The sequence below is a fragment of the Artibeus jamaicensis genome, unplaced genomic scaffold (genome assembly GCF_021234435.1).
Source record: "Artibeus jamaicensis isolate MK-2021 breed Jamaican fruit bat unplaced genomic scaffold, CSHL_Jam_final contig_867, whole genome shotgun sequence".
In the NCBI taxonomy this organism is placed as follows: domain Eukaryota; kingdom Metazoa; phylum Chordata; class Mammalia; order Chiroptera; family Phyllostomidae; genus Artibeus; species Artibeus jamaicensis.
In genome coordinates, this window is record NW_026521995.1 from 10031494 (window position 1) to 10046336 (window position 14843).

The 14843-nt window shown below is 43.6% G+C and overlaps 1 protein-coding gene and 1 long non-coding RNA gene across 3 annotated transcripts in view; one reads left to right on the forward strand and one right to left on the reverse strand.

Moving 5' to 3' along the window:
- Window positions 1-7219, reverse strand: part of JCAD (junctional cadherin 5 associated) — a 44173-nt gene extending 36954 nt beyond the window's left edge. The window contains exons 1-2 of one of the 2 annotated variants that reach the window (XM_053654735.1): window positions 7110-7212; window positions 5747-5772 (exon numbers count right to left, since the gene is read on the reverse strand). The gene's annotated coding sequence lies outside the window, so the exon portion shown is untranslated. Of the gene's footprint in view, window positions 1-5746; window positions 5773-7109 lie in introns of both variants that reach the window. The other variant, XM_037165490.2, reaches the window with a different exon arrangement.
- An 88-nt stretch (window positions 7220-7307) lies between these two features.
- Window positions 7308-11884, forward strand: LOC128625785 (uncharacterized). Its single transcript, XR_008389611.1, has 2 exons — window positions 7308-7405; window positions 11683-11884. It is a non-coding gene; the product is annotated as an uncharacterized LOC128625785 (long non-coding RNA).
- The last annotated feature ends 2959 nt before the right edge of the window (window positions 11885-14843 follow it).

Consider the following 14843-nt stretch of genomic DNA (forward strand, 5'->3'; position numbering starts at 1 on the left):
CAGGAAACAAAGAATTCTAAAGGAAAAAAATTATCTATATAGAAATAGCCACTATTACCTGCATCATTAATAGATTTTGGACTTATTTTGAGCAAACAATGGAAAACCAGTAAGGGTTTGAGCAAGAATAAGGCTACTGCACAAAGAACCTAGCAGGACAGTGGACTGAAGTTTCCAGACCGTGGACATATGTGAGAACAAGTAGTTAGTTACAGACGCTACTACGGTCACGTGCAGGGCTGCTAGTGCAGAGGACAAGGAAAAAAATAAATAAGAAGAGTATTTTTCAAGGGAAGAAGTACAATGAATTTGAGTCTTGATGACTAAGGTAATGGTCTTCTTATTAAGAGAAATACAGAAGTCAGAAACAATTATTAGTTGAAAAAGATGACAAGTAATTTGACTTTGACTTAACCAACCAATTCTGACAAATTTTTCTTTTCCCAAAAATCACTTTCAAATGGATTTTCATCACATTATCTGTCCCTTCCAAAGACCTGAATGAGAGCACTTAAGGTAGTCTTCTTGAGCTAGAGCTCTAAATTCTTTAAATATTAGCTGCATTGTTTATGTTTACATGGAAGGGATGATAAAGTTAGGAAAATGCTGTTAACAATCTATCCCCACTTAAGCACAGAATGCAGCTCTCTACCCTGACTCTAGAAAGAAATTTCTATTTCTCCATGTTTCTTAACACATATCTGTTGTGTTGAATTAATCCTGAGACACTGCACACAAGCAAAGGGAGAACCAGTTTGGGCTTCCATCTTCCCCTGAAAAACTGAAATCAGAAGGTTGAATGAGAGGTTCTTCAGGGTCTTCTAGCTCTAGAAACCTGTCCCCTCTAACCCGTTCTCCTTCGTGATGAACAACACGTACTTCTATGTCAGCTGGACACAGTGAAATGAATATAACTTGTGGTCATGACACAGAACAAAGCTAAATAGGTCATATGAAGACAGAATCTCTGACCTTGGCCTCATTAGGTCCCATACAGAGGCCAACTAAGAGAGAAGAGCTAAATGGCCACATTGAGAGAAGAGAAGAGGAGTATTGAGGGACTGGGTGCGGGCAAGCGGGAGGGGGGCCAGGAACTACACCATCCAGCAAGTTCCAGAGCACAGGAGTTACACACTTATTCCAACTTAAACAAGACACTTGCTTCACACTGGAAGTGCCAGGCACGGGGCTCCGTGCTGGAGAACAAAAAGACACCTGGGGCCCAGCAACGTCCCCCATGGGGGATGCCACGGTCTGTTATTTCAGTTACAGGCGTCCTCAGCATTAGAGGTTGAAGCTCACAAACAGCACCATTTTCTCCTCCCTTTCCATTTACAAAAATTAGAATATTTTCATTCTCACATTTACAGTTATAAGAATCCCCAAGACAGTGAATTGAACAAAATATGAACAAGTTCATTAAATTCACCAGAACTTCTCTTTTAAAAATTTGCCTAGAACATAAAATGAAAATTAATAAAGAGGAAAATACATCATTAAAAACACAAAACAACTGTTCACCTTCACCTGTAATCAAAGATATGCAAATTAAACCAAAATGCCATTATTCACTTATCAAATTATTATCTCTTAAAAACCAATACTTGTTGTTGGTGAGGGCATGGTGACTTATGAGGGTTCTCCTACTAATAGGTGTACGAATGTGGGGGGTTTCTGTGTGTAAATGGGAATTTCCTTTCTTAAAAGTAGTTAATATGTTATGAAATCTTTAAAAATCTGAAACCCTATGGACAAATCTTACGACTTAGGATCCGTCCTAATGAAGGAACCAGAGATATACACAAAGTTTTATATAAGGGTATTTATCCAAGTGTTAATTATGATACTAAACAATAGGCTAAATCTCTATCTAAGGGATAGTTAAAAATTCTGATACATACATATGATGAATTATAGCGTGTATACACACATGTCAAATTACATTTTAAGATACGTAATGGCACGGGGAAGTGCTCACAGTACCAAGTTAAATGATAAGGACGGGATACGAAGCCCTAGGTCCAGCTAACACAAGTTTCATTGATACACATATGCACAAGACGGGGTCAAACTGCAAAAAGAAAACCACTAAAAACACCAATAGTGGAATTGGACTGGGTTTTTTTTAACGTCTTTATTTATATTTTACAGCATTGTATGAGGGTCTGCTATGAAACGTATTGTGTGAGGCTTTGCCATGAAATGAACCTTATGAAGCATCATTGTGCAGGTAAAAATGGTCAAATGATGATACTTTCATATATTTTAACTTATTTCATCAACAGAAAAAAATTGGAAACAAGGAGTTGCATAGGTAGGGCTCAGAAAACGTTATCTCTGAAAACGTATCACATATGGGGAAGACTCAATGAGAGTAAAACAAGAAAGGATAAATGGCAAATCACATGAAGTCCTAAGAGTCTAGTGTGCGGTGCATGCTGCCACAGAGATTCTTAACCTGTTTCCAGTGAGCCTAAAATTACATGTTTCGCTGATAAAATCTAATACAAGATTACAAACAGCACTCTAAAGCTCTTGATTAGACATTGTTACTCCTCTGCAGAACCCAAAACTTAGCTCTATTCATCAACATTCCATACTTAAGATGTAATTAGTCCCCCAAATTGTTGGCAGTTCACTGTAAATATTTCTTCAACTGACAACTTTTTGGTCTAATGTTATGATTAATATATAACAAAGTGCTTTCTTTAAACAAGAGGTAAATAGTCAGACATAAAACAAACCAGAATGGAGCATGCTGCGTATGATAATGTGGATTTTTTAAGGCTTCCTATAGCTTTGCTTTTTTTAATGTAGAACTATGTGTTTTATTATGAGCAACAGCATTGACATTCCCCTTTTCAGTCCTAGTAAATAGAGGGCTCAACAGTTGCAGTTTAAGTCCTGGGACAGTAAGTTCTCACAGTGTCGTTAACCACACAGCGTGATGGCCAGCTCTGCCAGGGCCCTCACGTTGTTAAAAATCTCCTAAGACATACAAAGCATATTTAATCTGTGAAGTAATCATTTTAGTAAGGCAGCCACCACTGAGTTGTTTCAGTAAGGTGACCAAAAAAAAACCCCAAAAACCAGAGAGAGAGAAAAAAAACACTTGGGTCTAAGATCAAAAGGGATCCTGAACCCAGTCTGGCTGGGTTGGGTCACTGTTAAGGCATTGATCCAAAAATAAAGGGAAGAATATTATTAGAAAATAACGTTCACTTCATTTTTTTCACAAATATTATCTCCTCTAACTTCTCTTTTTTGTCACCCCCCACAACTTGTGTGAATACACACACACTCACTCCTGTCTTCTTTTCCACCTTCAGATTCCGTCACACAATTATACCTTGGGGACTTCAATTCATTTTCTTGAGACCCCCAAGTACCTCACTAACATTTCTGAAAAATTAGTAGTCATTAAGAAATGAAATTAGATAAGGTTTTTTTAATTTTCTAAAATGTTTGGCTTTTTAAAAAAATAACTGCAAAACTTATAATAGGTTATAATTTAATTGCCCTATCATCAAATATGTCAAAAACCACATAGCAAGATTCCTAAAATAGTCTATTACACTTATAACACATTAGTTTTGTTTTCAAATATCTTTAGGATAAAAGAGCCAAGGTTTTACAGAAATGTTAAAGTTGAAGTGATTTCATATAATTCTTACACTTTTTGCTTATTTTTTAATCCTCACAGAGGATATGTTTATTGATTTGAGTGAGAGAGAGAGAGAGAAACATCGATCAGTTCCCTCCCACACACGCCCACAACTGGGGATCAAAACTGCAGTCTAGGTATGTGCCCTGCCGGGGATCAAACCCACAACCTTTCTGTGTGCCAGACAACACTCAAACCAATTGCGCTACCCAGCTGGGGCTGCTTATTTTCTAATTACAAAGGTCACTTAAAGTTATTCTAGAAGTAAACGCTACATAATTTTCTGTTTAAGCAAAGTAAAAGTTCCCAATGAACCCACTGTGCCAAAAGATAACCAGCAATAACTGGTTTCTACTTCTCCAACTCTTCTTCCTATACATACAGTGGCACTCTCTCTCTTTCTTCTCCTCTGTGAAGTATATCTTGGTATCTATTCATAATAGTATCTACATTCTTTCATTTACATAGAGAAGAAATAAGCCTAATACATGAAATATCGAGAGAAAACCAATAAGCAGCAAATATAAGGATATTTAGCAGTCTGATCAGTTGCCAGTATGGGCCAGGCTGTTTCCAACTATATAATCTACAGAAAATTTTTGGAACATATATTTAAAGGAATCCAAATTTTAAATAAGGTACCACAAATTTAAACTAAGATAATTGAGGTTTTAGCATTGGGGCAGTTCCTGTATTTTTTAAATGTCATTTAGTGTTTAAAGCACTGGAGACTAACTGATCTAGCCTTCCCTGGGCTGCTGGGCCTTGGCCAGTGAGTGTCCCGCACGGAGTGTTCCTTAAGTCAGCAGGCCCTTGAAACAAAGCACAATAGCAAAGTTTTAATGAGTGATATAACCCTCGCCATTCAAAAGGTAAAAAAACAACTGTTAAAAAAAGCAAACAGACTGAAGGAATGGGTTCAGCAACAGGCCTGGAGGATTTCAGAGATACAGCCCTTGCTTATCAAAATAAAAACCACAACAGAACAATTGTTTCAATCCTACAATTGTTTCTAAACTATTCTAAACTCTCTCCAGATTAATTGCTGTGGAGTCCCACCAAGCTCATTAAGAGAAACTTCTGGGCTCCTACAGCTCGGTTGGTGTCTGCTGTCCTCTCGAACTCGAGGGCTCTCCAGCAAGGACAAGAACTTGGCAGAACCACAGACTGCTGAGCTTTCTTTACAGACAGTATTCCTCATATTTATTTTTAAATTGCATTTTAAAAATCAGACTCCAAGGGTCTTTTCATATTTGCTATTTTTTAACTGAAAATGGGTCCTTATTTATTCTCTTTGTGGTACCACCCAGGTCCAGTTCCATTTCATAGCTACTGAACAATACACCATCCGCCCTGGAATCTGTGACAACTCCGACTGGTTATTAGATAACTCTGATGAACTTGTCAAGCGAATCATGTGGACACTCAGGCATTTTAAGTTATGTTCCAAGGAGGCAGAAAGAGATAATCCTCTTTTTTTTTTCTGACATAGGTTTCCTCCACCCATCCACCCACCCTCCTCATGGGCCTGCCAATGTCCTGACCCTCCAGTTTCTGCACAGAGGGTGAAGGTTGGCGGGAGAAAGACCCAGCAAATTAAGGCCTCTGTTCAACAAATATTTGCTCACCCACTCCAAGGGGAGTGAAAGTTTGCTTCATGCTGCCTGCCAGGAGTAACATTTATCGTTCTTAAGGAAGCTTGTTCAGCTGGTGTCTAAGAATTAGACACCTCACATCAAGGTAAATAGTCCAAGTGCACAGAACATCACAGAAAAGCCAATGATTTACCAAATTCCCAATGTCACATGAAAGCCAGCACGAGTCCCATGAAATAGAATCTGAGTATGAGTTGCTTAAAAAAAAAATTTACACCTGCTTCTGTTGTTGGATGGTTTTAATCTGGTTATCTTAAATTCAAACACTACCTGACATAAGGCATCATTTTCCTGAAGTTTTACCTGCATAGCCCACTGAGTTTAGACTATTGAGACTGCCATTTGTCAAGAAAATTTCTGGCTACCCGAATGCCATTTCCCACTCCACTCCCCTCCCAAGAATCCCCTCCCATGTTCCAACCCTCACCTTATATCACTGGGATATCTGCAAATCTGAAAAGACAAAAAGCCAGAGAAAGAAAGAGATGAAGCTATTGGAAAAACGTCTGACTTGTGTGGTCCACACTAGTTCACCCTCATCCCCAAGACTAGGGAGGGAAATGAGGAGATTGGGGGTTAGTAGGGGAGAAGATGCAAAGGGTGGGAGAGTGGGTGGCAGGGTGTGTGTGTGGTGGGGAATTGGGGTGGCGATCTGTCTACTAAGCTCATTCCCCAAAGTCCCCAGGTCCTAGAGAACGTTGAAGAGCAGGACTAGGACCTGTCCAGGTTGCGCAGGCACAAGTTCGGCTTTTTTTTTTTCTTCAGTAGTGGAATCACAGCTTCTTTTTCAAACCCTCAGAAGAATCTGAGGCGCCCGGCTGCTATTGCCAGTAACAAGGTGCAGGAGAGGCGCTTTCAGCTGTAGGTGCCGAGTCTCCCCGCAGCCCAGGCATCTAGGGAAACCCCGACATTCTGGGTGAATTGACAGTGATCTGGGGTGGGGAGCTGAGGGTGTCGCGGTGCCCGGGTGGGCGGCGGGCGGCTCCAGATTCCATAAACCAGCGGGTTGACGAGATTTACAGCACTCTCGGGCGGTGCTCTTTCCTTTCTCCCACTCCACCCCACCCCAACTCTCTTTTTTTTTTTTTCGTTTCTTTTTTGCTTGACCACCAGCAGTTGGGGCCACCCTGGGGGTGGATGGGAGCGACGGCGATTAGCGCCCTAATCCCCAGTCCCGACCCGAGGGGCGGGGTCGCCAGGCCGGGCGGGGACTGGAGCGGGGACGCGGCGGCTGCCAGCTCCCAACGTCCGGCCGGCAGGTCCGGAGGCAGTGGGCGGCGTGGGAACCCGGGACCTCGGCAATCCGAGGAGCGGCGGGCAGTTCCCGGGGCGGGGATGTCCGCCAACTCGGGGCGCACCGGGGAGGAAGGGAGTGGCTGGGCTACGGCTGTGGCCGGAAAGGCGCCGAAGGGGAAACAGCGACCCCCGTCCTCCAGAGACCCGCGCTGAGGGGCGACGAGAATCCTAATGCCAGCCGCGGCCTTCGGGGACACGGGGGAGCCCCGCGCCCAGCGCTGAGCACCTGAGGGGCGGGGACTCTTCCCCCCGGAGAAGCGGGAGCCCCCCGTCCACCTCCACCTCGCGGCTGCGGGGCTGGGCGCCGCTGGGCGGTGGGTCCGGGCGGAAGGCAGACCTTCCCCTTGGCTGGGAGCGGCTCGGACCCAAGCAAGGTCCGGGCGGAGAAGTTGGGGGCCGCGCGCGGGAGGCTGGGGTCGAGGCCCACGAAGCGCCGTGGGGACGGGCCAAGCGCACGGTGGGAGTCAGGAGTCGGGAGAGTCGCCAGTACTTACCCAGCGGCTCCCTCATACTGCCCCGCGCCGCCGCCGCCGCTCTGGCCGGCAGGGGACCAGCGCCACCAGCCCGCCCGCAGCCCCGACAGCGGAGCATGCCCGGAGCCGCGGCAGCCGCCAGCCACGCCCCGCCCACGCCCCGCCCACGCCCCGCCCCATCCGTTGCCCCGCCCATTGCCCCGCCCCACCCGCCTGCCCTGGAGGCTCCCGCTGTCTCCGTGGGAGGGCTGCACCCGGGTAGAAGCTAGTACGCCCTCCTCCTGTCCTTGTCTCGGTGGGTCATCCTGAAGCCACAGGTGAGCTGGCTTACCTTTCCCTGCCTTTTCCTGACACTTGGATTCGGGCAGCTTCAACCTTGTGCGAATGTACACATGCGCACGCACACACAGATATACATACACAAAACACAAAAATACTCATGTACAGCCACACACAAAAGCACACACACACTCATACAGTCACACAAATTCATGCACATATACATGCACATACACACAGACATAAAACAGACACATGAACATCTTTTACACACAGAAACACACACTGAAGGCATGAAGGGCAGAAACCAGTGATGATGACAACGGTTAGTGCTCGGATAACTTCTTTTAAAAAAGACATCTGAGAGTCTTAGCTACAGGCTGGAAGAACCCTCAGAGGTTCGCTGGGGCAGATGAGAAACTGAAGCCAGAAGGAGGGTTTACCTAAAGCCGAGTAGGAGGAGGTCACTGGGGAGTGGTTTACAGTCTGCCAACCACTCCAAGTTTCTCTTGCAGCAGAGATTAGACTGCTGCCAGGTCTGTTCAGGGGCAAAAATCCTTGTACTGTGGAGGGCAGAAAATGGACATAAAATGTACAACTTTGCTGACAAGTTGGGGAGAGGGAGAAGGATGTTGGCTAAGTCAAGTCCGTGAGGGCAAAAGTGAATGGCAAAGTAGACTGGAGTCCATACAGAAAAAACTTTTTTGAAAAACATTTAACCACACCATGGATTTAGGGCTGTGTTTTCTGCCATAACACCAATAATATCTAAAGTTGTTTCCACTGCCACCCAATCTGAGCCCTTCATATGCATTACTTTCTTTCAATCCTCACCACGGTCCTTTGAGGTGGGTGTCTCTGGAAACCAGGGCTCCAGGAGGCGCACAGTTAGCATGTAGCATAGTTAGCATGAAGACCATTGTTCTGAACCCTAACCAGGAGGAATGTGCAGCCTAAGAGGGCAAGAAAGCCAAACACACTAGAGCTGGGGTGGGTGCAGGAGGAATAACTAGAATCCAGTGTCATGCTGTGAACTATCTATAGTGCATCTGAGGATGGCAGTGGACAGCATGGCCATGTGCTCAGGAGGCAGATGACTTGGGTCCCAATCTTGGGGGCTTCTGCTATTTCCTAGCTTTACTTTTGTTAGGCTCAATTTCCTCTGAAGCAAAGTGGGATAATAACAATGCTGACCTCATAGGAGAGCCATGAGATGAAATGAGATGACACTTTTTTAGCACTCAGCACAGTACTTGCACGTTGTGAAAATGAAGGAAATGTTGACTGCTACCACTAAGGCTGGTGCTCATAGTGCTCTGTAGGCTGGAGCCACCAGGGAAGGCTTTGTGGGAAGCTCCTTAAAGGGGTGTGCCTAGACAGGGACAAAGGGTCTCATCTCCTGCCTGGAGGATTAGGGTGAGGAAAAAGAAAGAAAAGAAAATGCTACAGCTTTTCTGAGAGTTTGCAGTTATTAGCAGTGGTCACGTTACTTCTTGTCATAAAAGCATCATTCAGGGATAGATTGTTTTAATGACTACAATTCCCATTTGCCCTCAATTTGTCACCTCAGTGAAGTACCTTCTTGTCATCATGGAGCATCTATATTTGCCCAGTGTGATGCAGACGTGTATGGAGCCAAACGTTTCTGCAAGATCATTAATCAGTCAGTGAACTGAGATTAGGACATGTTTTCCCTGTAGAATAATTTTATATTGCTGGCTTTCTGGGTCACCCTCACAGAAATTTTGTAATATAACTGAAACGCCATAGAAAACAACATTGGAGCAATACTAGAAATGAAGCTAACACAACCGAAGTAAAGCTTAATAAGCTACTACCCTTTGCAACAGCATGGATGGAACTGGAAAGCATTATGCTGAGTGAAATAAGCCAGGCGGTGAAAGACAAATACCATATGATCTCACCTTTAACAGAAAGCTAAACAAAACAAACAAGCAAGCAAAATATAACCAAAGACACTGAAATAGAGAACAGACTGACAGTGACGGGTGGGGGGGCGGGAGAGAGGGGAGGGAATTTCAGGGGAAAAGGGGAAGGATTCACAGGAACAAGTATAAAGGACACATGGACAAAAACTAAGGCAGAGGGGAATGGGAGGGGGTGGGAAGCACTGGGGGGGTGGGCTGGGATGGGAGTAAAAGACAGAAAACTGTACTTGAACGATAATGAAATAAATTTTTAAAAAATAAAATTAAATAAGGAAATTGTGATTTAACGGAATGGGCAGTAAGGAAGGTAATGAGATTGAAATACCAGATTCTACAAAAGACAACTTCACAGTTTTACAGATTTATGTGGTTTCTTGACACTGGCTCCTTGTCATGATGACCTCATTTCAAAACGTTTGGCTTCTTTCTTTTTCAGTACTGATGTATCACTAGCCCTGCTCTAATGCTTTTGCATTAGATGCAAAAAGCATTATGCAATGGTCGTGATGCAGACCATTCCCAATGAAAAGGCAGAATGAAAAAAAAATGAGGATAGAACGAGGTGGTGGTGCTGGAGCGAGGAGAAGGGTGGGAGATTTTCTGAAGATTTGGAGTAGAATTAGGGAGAGGAGAGGGGCAAGGTTGAAAAGATACATCATTAAGAATGGGCCATGGCCCGAATTATAATGTGAGAAGACAGAGGCAAAGGACAGTGTGGTATTTCCCCACATGAAGATAAGAGTTGGTAAGGAAATTCATGGGGCCCTCGTCCCACACAAATCACCAGTACCTGGACGTGGAATGGTGGGCATGGGATGTGAGAAACCAGCCATGTATATATAGTATAAACATGAATATATAATCTTCAGCATTTTTACATATCCACATATGCAAATATACACATGTATATTCTTATGATGTTTTCAGATAAAAGGACATTTCTGGCTAAGTCAGGTCTGCGTAACTCAGAAAGCACATGTGTTAGTTTTATCCTGACCGTTAGAGGATTCACATTCCTTCCCCCAGTCACCACCCACTTCCATGCAGCATCAATCCCGTTCCCCACCTACTTGATTTGGGGAGATTTAAACACAGGAAAACATATCTACTACCTAGGTGACATAAAATGTACTTCAAGACAACTTTCTGTGTGATGCTGTGAGAAATCCTGTGCTGCGTGGCAGTGAGTGCCAGGGTGCAGCCCGGTACCCGCATGTCCCCGCCTTTCTCTGAGTCCTGGAGAAGGGATTTCAGACTCAGGAAGGAACTTGGACTATTGAGTCATCAGGGCAGATGTGCAAAGACCAGAAAAAGAATGCTTAACGGCTTTCTTTAAAAAAAACCCCACAAAAACAAAATCCCTTGTTTCTTTAACTTGCTATTTTTCCAAGGACCTTAGGATGACCCTCCGCCTTCCTTGTCACGGGGCCCTTCTGTGAAGACCTTCTAGAAGGTTTCCTTTAGCTGACGTGGATTGTCTTTGATGTTTTTCTCAGCCTGAAAAACACTACCAGTTCCCATTTTGAAAAGATTAATGTTCTTGATAAAACTTTGAAATTCCTCTTGTTGGCTTGTTCTAGAAAGTCAAACAATGAATATAGGAAAACCAGAGAGAGCATTTCAACAGGTGCTCATAAAATGTTTGTAGATATCAACGTGCTGTATGTTAATCCAGAGGTCGGACTGCATAACTATTTTTAAGCATGAAGTTTGTTTTTCAAAGTGTGCTCCATGGACCACCTACCTCAGGACCCTCCGCAGGGGTTCCTGGGCCTCATCAACAATGGGCACGATCAGAATTTAATTTCTAATTCCTACTGTTGAGACCCTAAAATCTGAACTTGAAGTACATGCCCAGATAAGAAGCAGGGATACAGCTCAAGAAATAAAAATATTGTGTCAAGAGCTAACAGAATGATTGGTACATAATAAACAAACAAACACAAAGACAGTAGCCGTGGACATCAGTGTGTAATGATAAAGAATAGCACAGCAATGTCTCTCGGGAATCGAGTGCAAGAGGTGTTTGTTAACTGTTGCTGGAAGATTTGACACTTCCCAAACAGAAAACTTTACACCCCTAAGGGTGAAGAAAAGAATAACAAACATTTTTCAGTCATATGCCTTCACTCTAAGGAGAATGGATCTGTAATCATTTGCTATCTCTTTGTCAGCTCTTTCCTGCGTAAGGCTGCACGTTAATGGAAACCAGCTTCTCTGCCTCTCTCCTGAGCCACGTCGCCAATCACCCGAGCAAAGGGTTGCTGTTTACTAGTGGCTGACAGAACATTCCAAACATCCCCCTGCCCCAAATCTACAAATCTTTGCCAAATTCATAAGGAAAACCCTGTTTTTCTGTCCTCTAGGGAATGACAGTGGCTGGCTGGGATCCCAGTGGTTCAAAGGTGATGCAGATGTGGCTTTAAGAAGACAGTGATGTGCCAGGTATGGACACCAGCCCTGCTCCATGCCCTCGACACCAGCTAATCAGGAATCAACCCAAATTAACTTGAGCATATTTTTAACCCTGTGTGACTTTTAATTTAAAAAAAAAACAGAATCCGTGAACACCTATGAAACAAGTTACTTACCAACACTAACTGCAAAAAAAAAAAGAATATTCCTTTCAGGAGAGAATGGCATGTCAGAGTGTCATGGCATCGGTCATAACACAAGATAGAGCAACACAAAAGGGACAGTAGGTTGGGAGGAAGAAGCGAGCACTGCTTTCAGTTCAACATTTTTCACACATCAGACACTTGGCTGGGCCTTGACTTAAGTTCTTCCATGCATATAAGGGTAGCATTTATTAGCAGGGTTGCATGAGTTTGAAGCAGTGATCATAGTTGAGCATTGAAGAGAATGTGAACCTTCCATGTGAAAAACTCACTTTCCGTGTCCTTGCTTGTTTGCCTCCATAAAGGTCCCACAGCATTTTTTTAGCTGCTAGCATAGCATTGATCACGGTGCACCTTGGATCTGCTTTACTGGCACGGAATTAGTTCGGGTAATGGATTCTGAGTTCCTGGTAGAAGGGACCATTCATCCCTGTCCTAACTGTGTTGTGTTAGGTTCTGCATTTGTCTACTTGGCATCCATTAACTGCAGGGACAAACTAAAGGCCACGATTGTTTACAGCTCCCTGCCATCCAGCGCCATACTCTGAGCCGCCTCCTTATCTAACTATCGCACACTAAGCCAATATTCTCTCTGCTTTGCATAGGCAGCTCCCCTATGCCCCAAAGCCCACCACAGTTATCCAGACCAGCCAATCCTGAGCAGCTTTCCCAGCCTTGCTTTGCCTTTCCCACAGAAACCCCATAAAGGCTGAGGTTCAGGCTTCTCCTTGTTCCTAACTGCCTCCGGACACTGGTGCCTGCCCTGTGGTCCCAACAGCACTCTGCACCTGTTGTTTCCGGGGAAACCTGGAGTTTCAACTTTTCTTTCAATGGCATTGACCCCTCTGTGTTGTCATTTGATCACCTTTATAAATTAAGATCCAGGAACAAATCAGTCCCCTCTGTTTTCCACAGTGTAGCACCATATTTGTGGTCAGGTAGATAAAATGACTATCTGCTGGACTGCATGGCTGAACATCTCCAAAGTGAAAAAAAAAGCGGGAGGGGGAGGAGTGAGCATTTAAACTCACACTGTGCAAATCCTGAGTTACAGATGCTCACCCCATGAGTCGGGTCAAAATGGCAGCTGAGGGTTGACAACCCTCAACAACAAAATGGCCAGGCCCTTTAGACAATGTTCAGGTTTTCTTGAACTTTTGGTCCATTTTTAAAAATTGTTTTGAGTTTTGCTTTTATAGTGTTTTGTCTTAAACTCAGATTAGTGTCCTCAGATTCTGTTTATGAGCCTCCTAAGTATTTCAGACAGACTGGGTGCTATTTATTTGGTTGGTTTAATCCAACAAAAATTAAACTTTCTGTAAGCAAATAGCATTCAAAAATCCATGTGAGAGAGGCCAAGGAGAATTATTAGTGGTTTGTAGTAAGGCAACTAATAAACATGAAACATAAACATGAAACAAGAAAATAAATCATTTGTGAAAGGCAGCTTTTCATCAGCAGTAGTTACAAAATAACAATGGAAGTCCAAACCCAATGTTGTTTGGCTGGAACAATTAGTTGATTAGTCAGCCCCTGGGCCACTGCTGCAGTTTCCTTTGTCACCCACCTCCCCTGACAACTGAGTCCCTTTTTCCCAGTCACACCTATGGCAAGGATTAAGACTCAGCGGGACCCCCTGTTTCCACATGTGCCATCACCACAACCTCTGTCCCTGTGTGGGAACCCACAGTCCCTTCGCCCTGGGATGATGACCTGAGAGTAGTGAAGCCAGTGGGACACTGCATGTACTTTCTAGTCCTCTCAGAGCAGTGAGTGTATTAATTCTTTGTCTAAATATTTTTACAGTCTTCCTTATGGTTCTCGATGCCTGGAATGTGTATTAGAACTTTTGCTGAAACCACTAAATACCTGAAAGTTACCATACCTAACTAGTCACAGCTGTAGTATTAAATCCACCCCAATTTTTCCCCTCCCCATATAGCATTCACTGGAGCCATAATATTATGCATTCTTGGAACAGATGCTATTCATAAATAGAATGAATATCTTTTCCAGAGAAGCCTGCCTTACTCGTGGTCAGGGGCCACCTGTTTATCAGAAGGCAAATCTACATATGCGGTTATGATGGATTTTGTATGTTGATTAGTTTAAAATGTAGAGGAACATTTCCTAGTTACTAATTCTTTGCTGCTTCTTACTATATACTGTTCCAATAGCATTATCATCATTATTGTTTTTATTTTTCCCAGATTTTCTGTGAGCAGAGCACTAGCATGGGCAAAGTGGAGACAGTGCAAGCTGGGGATGTGAGGACAGAATAATCTAATAGTGAAGCAATTGCAGGGCTGTGAATCTGAGTCTCAGCCATTCCCTGTAAAAATGTTAAGGTCTCAATAACTGTGTTAAGGGAATAGATCTAAACATTAAAAGACAGGTAAGTTATATCACATGTGGATGTGAAACACTAACATAAAAACAATAAGAGGGAACCCACGGACACCAACATATCAGCACTTTGGGAAAACAAAACACTCTCCTACTCCTCATAAAGGCAGTGACCAGAGGTTAGCTTCATAAAAGCTTACTTGGCATTTAAATTAAAGGCCATGAAATGTATTTAGTGCACGGTTAATTCCCACTGCAACTCAGTAACGCGTATTTATTTAACGTTCCCAGTTTTCGGGTTACATGCTATGCTTTGTGTTTTGTGCTACAATGTCTCGGAGGGAGCGCAGGCCTTCTGCAACATTTCTACAAGGCCTCGGGCATCACACCAGACTGGACGCTTCTGATGACAACTGCCAGTTGCCTCATCGACCCTTATGAAATGCCATTGTTTGAATCTATTAAAAAGTTGAATGGTAAATTTATGGACCATTTGAAAAATAAATTAGTGGTTAGCTGTTAGTGGCTAGGAACCTAGAGGTGGTGCTCAGAAATTTATATTT